General features: G+C 39.7%; 1 protein-coding gene across 1 annotated transcript in view; it reads right to left on the bottom strand.

Annotated features, from left to right (window-relative positions):
* Positions 1-5,000, bottom strand: part of Vha13 (V-type proton ATPase subunit Vha13) — a gene marked incomplete at its 5' end in the record, with an annotated part of 18,811 nt that overhangs the window by 5,890 nt on the left and 7,921 nt on the right.

Genomic DNA, 5,000 nt, shown 5'->3' on the forward strand with positions numbered 1-5,000 from the left:
AGGGATTGGCAGAGAGCATGTATAGTCCCTTTATATAAAGGGAAGAGGGACAAAAGATTGTAAAAATTATAGAGGAATAAGTTTATTGAGTATACCAGGAAAAGTGTACAGTAGGGTTATTATTGAAAGAATTAGAGGTAAGACAGAATGTAGGATTGCGGATGAGCAAGGAGGTTTCAGAGTGGGTAGGGGATGTGTAGATCAAGTGTTTACATTGAAGCATATATGTGAATAGTATTTAGATAAAGGTAGGGAAGTTTTTATTGCATTTATGGATTTAGAAAAGGCATATGATAGAGTGGATAGGGGAGCAATGTGGCAGATGTTGCAAGTGTATGGAATAGGTGGTAAGTTACTAAATGCTGTAAAGAGTTTTTATGAGGATAGTGAGGCTCAGGTTAGGGTATGTAGAAGAGAGGGAGACTATTTCCCGGTAAAAGTAGGTCTTAGACAGGGATGTGTAATGTCCCCATGGTTGTTTAATATACTGTACTTATAGATGGGGTCGTAAAAGAAGTAAATGCTAGGGTGTTCGGGAGAGGGGTGGGATTAAATTATGGGGAATCAAATACAGAATGGGAATTGACACAGTTACTTTTTGCTGATGATACTGTGCTTATGGGAGATTCTAAAGAAAAATTGCAAAGGTTAGTGGATGAGTTTGGGAGTGTGTGTAAAGGTAGAAAGTTGAAAGTGAACATAGAAAAGAGTAAGGTGATGAGGGTATCAAATGATTTAGATAAAGAAAAATTGGATATCAAATTGGGGAGGAGGAGTATGGAAGAAGTGAATGTTTTCAGATACTTGGGAGTTGACATGTCGGCGGATGGATTTATGAAGGATGAGGTTAATCATAGAATTGATGAAGGAAAAAAGGTGAGTGGTGCGTTGAGGCATATGTGGAGTCGAAAAGCGTTATCTATGGAGGCAAAGAAGGGAATGTATGAAAGTATAGTAGTACCAACACTCTTATATGGGTGTGAAGCTTGGGCTGTGAATGCAGCAGCGAGGAGGCGGTTGGAGGCAGTGGAGATGTCCTGTCTAAGGGCAATGTGTGGTGTAAATATTATGCAGAAAATTCGGAGTGTGGAAGTTAGAAGGTGTGGAGTTAATAAAAGTATTAGTCAGAGGGCTGAAGAGGGGTTGAGGTGGTTTGGTCATTTAGAGAGAATGGATCAAAGTAGTATGACATGGAGAGCATTTAAATCTGTAAGAGAAGGAAGGCAGGGTAGGGGTCGTTCTCGAAAAGGTTGGAAGGAAGGGGTGAGGGAGGTTTTGTGGGCGAGGGGCTTGGACTTCCAGCAAGCGTGCGTGAGCGTGTTCGATACGAGTGAATGGAGACGAATGGTACTTGGGACCTGACGATCTGTTGGAGTGTGAGCAGGGCAATATTTAGTGAAGGGATTCAGGGTAACCGGTTATTTTTATATAGCCGGACTCGAGTCCTGGAAATGGGAAGTACAATGCCTGCACTCTAAAGAAGGGGTTTTGGGATATTAGCAGTTTGGAGGGATATGTTGTGTATCTTTATACGTATATGCATCTAAACTGTTGTGTTCTGAGCACCTCTGCAAAAACAGTGATTATGTGTGAGTGAGGTGAAAGTGTTGAATGATGATGGAAGTATTTTCTTTTTGGGGATTTTCTTTCTTTTTGGGTCACTGCCTCGGTGGGAGAAGGCCGACTTGTTGAGAGAAAAAAAAAAATCAAGATTAGTTTAGCTCATGGATTTCCATACAGTACATATTCCTATTCATATCTAATCTTTAATACTTACTAAATTAAAACAGTACAGAAGTGCTCCACTTACACAGCGAGTCAGGTTCCATGCTACCGCCGTAAAGCAAAAATCACCATAAAGCAAATCACCCTTTTTCACTGATAAATGCATATCAATGCCTCATAACATGTTTACACTATCATATATTAAGTTAGCAAAACACCAAGACTAAAGAAGTGTTTATCTATTATTATTATAATCAAGGGGAAGCGCTAAACCCGGAGGATTATACAGCGCCTGGGGGGGGGGATGGGGGATGTGGAAGGCATTCAGGCTTAATTCGGGGAACTAGAGCACAGATCCAATTCCCTAAATCAAGAGCCCCTCACCAACATCAAGGAACCTTCCTTGAGGGGAAGTGTTTATCTAGCCTTCCTCATAGCAAAAATCATACAAATGTTCATCAAAATTTGTTTGTCACTTTCAATGCACAGAATGCTTAGTGTGGACAACCTCTCCAGACATTGTGGCCCCTTAATTCATTTTTAATTCTTGAGGCTTAAAGATAGTATTATCCTGAAACAGTGTGCAATAACATTACTGAAGGGTAGTTTAGAGACTACAGTGTGCTATGAGAGCTTGTGTAAGAAACACCCATGACAATATAAAAAATATTATACACCTTGGCAAGAGGCCTCCTAGATTTCAGCGTGCCAAGCCTCTAGTTAAATCCGGTACTGAATCAACCCATGATCACATTTGTCAAACGCCTTTGCAAAATCTGAGTACATCACATCCACATTTTTGCCATCCAACACTTCCATAATTCTGTCATAGTGGTTCAGCAGTTGACAGAATTGACTGTCTTGCTCTAACAACATGCTGGTTTGGGTTATGCAGATTGTGTTACTCCATGAAATTTGTAATCTGCTGTCATCACTCCTTCGAAGATTTTTACGTGGGAAAAGAGGGCTACTGGTCTGTGTTCTACTGCCTTCCTTATACAAAAGGAGCTGTCTACACTATTTAGGTCACTGGTATTTCACCTATATCTAGACTTTCTCCAAAGAATACTGAGGGTTCTTGTTAGTGGTTCTTTGTATTTTCATTTTCTTTTATAAATAAGGCATTCCACAAATTTATTCCAGGTGTTGAGTTTACCTGGAGTACCTGGAGAGGGTTTCGGGGGTCAACGCCCCCATGGCCAAGTCTGAGACCAGGCCTCATGGTGGATCAGGGTCTGATAAACCAGGCTGTTACTGCTGGCCGCACGCAAGCTGACGTACGAACCACAGCCCGGTTGGTCAGGTACTGACTTAAGGTGCCTCTTCAGTGCCTTCTTGAAGACAGCCAGGGGTCTATTGGTAATCCCCCTTATGTATGTTGGGCAATATTTTAATTTGTTTTTTGAAATTATGGGATTAGTACTAATGTCAGTTAGCTGGTCTGCACAGCCTTCTGCTGGAGTGAAAAATGTTTCTGCATTCTCTACCTTGCTGTCATTTAGTGGATTGCTGAACACCTCACACCATTCCTTTAGAATTTCGCTCATTTCCTGTTCATCATCAGTATACGAGTCTCATGAACCCCGTGACTGTTGCAACCCCAGATCCTGAGGCGTCTCCTGGTGTCCGGGGGATGATGGGGTCTTACGAAATGATAGAGCATCTTTTCCTGATGGTAATGACACCAAGAGAACAAAATTTGATGGAAAACTTATGGAATTACACTCGCAAAGTTAGCGACCTTGGCGATATTTATGAATCGGTGATTTCGCCCACTTTGTGCCCTATTTTCGGCTAATCCCATTGTTCCAGTTGACCAAACTTGTAGCTAAATCTTTAGAACTCCATTTGTTCTATTGATTGAGTACAAGAAACTGCCCATTTACCAATTTCAACCACCCAATAACGTGGTCAGAAATTTGCAATTTGGCCAATTTCACGCAAGTTAAAAAATATGCCAATTTCAAAATAGGGTCCAGAATGAACAATGCAGGCATTCCTGGCTCTAAATAACATTTTCTTTGTTCATCAGTCACATCTCCAGGCCCCTCTGACATTATTCTTGCTTTCTATTTTGAATTTTTATTCAAACAAAAAATAGAAGATTTACTATTATGCATACTACTGCAATATTGTAATAATTGTATAAATAATGTCAACCCATTCATGACTGCATATTAGAATGGCTAATTGGACATTTATTGGACAATGACATCATTTGTTTACTTTTGAACATAGGCAAAAATCAAATGCTTGCCCTACTTTGAGCTCCATTTCAAGGTTCTTTTCATAATAAAACCAATTAAAATCACCTCTATTTCTATAATATGTTTTCCATTCTATCAACCGAGACCAAGAAAATGAGAATACAACCATAACTACTATACGAAAATACACAGCAAAATCGGAGTTTTAATCCAAAAACACGGTTAGTTTTTTTTTTTCTCATTATGCACTGCATGCTGCAGAATTTTTTTTTATGGTGCACACTGACCACACAGACCCATTCTCTCACATGTGGGCCTACCAGTTTTCTCCTGCTTGATTTGAAGCCGTTAGAATTTTTGAGTATATATACGTCAAACACGGTGGCTCGTAAAACGTATATATATGACCGAAACAGTCAAAGGGTTAATGGTCCAATTCTACAGGTAGTTCTTAGCTTGGATTTTGCCTAGGAATAAAAATGTTTTGGGTTGCATGCAATACCCTGGATGGCCTTTTGTTTCCTTTGTGCTTCTTCCATTTGGTATGACATCTTAAGTTGTTGCTCTAAATTGGTGATCTCTTGGCTAAGGCTCTTTCCTTTATTGCAATTTGTGTTTTTAGGCAATTCAGTAACCCATTTTCTTATGTACCATCTCCTATGCTCTCTATATCCAAGCTTTTGGGTTTCCTCAAATGGTACACATTTAATACAGGCCTTGTATGCTTCTGTATTCAGCTTCTCCAGGCACTGGTGAGGATTTTGAGTGCTCATGTCTGTTACCCAGGACATATCTGATAGTTCTAGGTTTATTTTGTCCCAGTCAATTCTAAGGTTATTGAAGTTAAGTTTACTGAACATCTCTTCTATTACATTTGTGCCACAGTTCCCTAACTGGCACATATGCTGCTATGTAGGGTAATTTATGCAACTGTGTGTACATGTACCTGAATAAAATTACTAAGTTTATACTTCTATGATGTTGTGGTCAGAGTACGTATACTGTTTGTAATTGTCTCTGAATATCAAATCCAGGGTATTTTTTTCTACTGGGATCAGTTATCTGTTG

The sequence above is a fragment of the Cherax quadricarinatus genome, chromosome 31 (genome assembly GCF_038502225.1).
Source record: "Cherax quadricarinatus isolate ZL_2023a chromosome 31, ASM3850222v1, whole genome shotgun sequence".
Lineage (NCBI taxonomy): Eukaryota > Metazoa > Arthropoda > Malacostraca > Decapoda > Parastacidae > Cherax > Cherax quadricarinatus.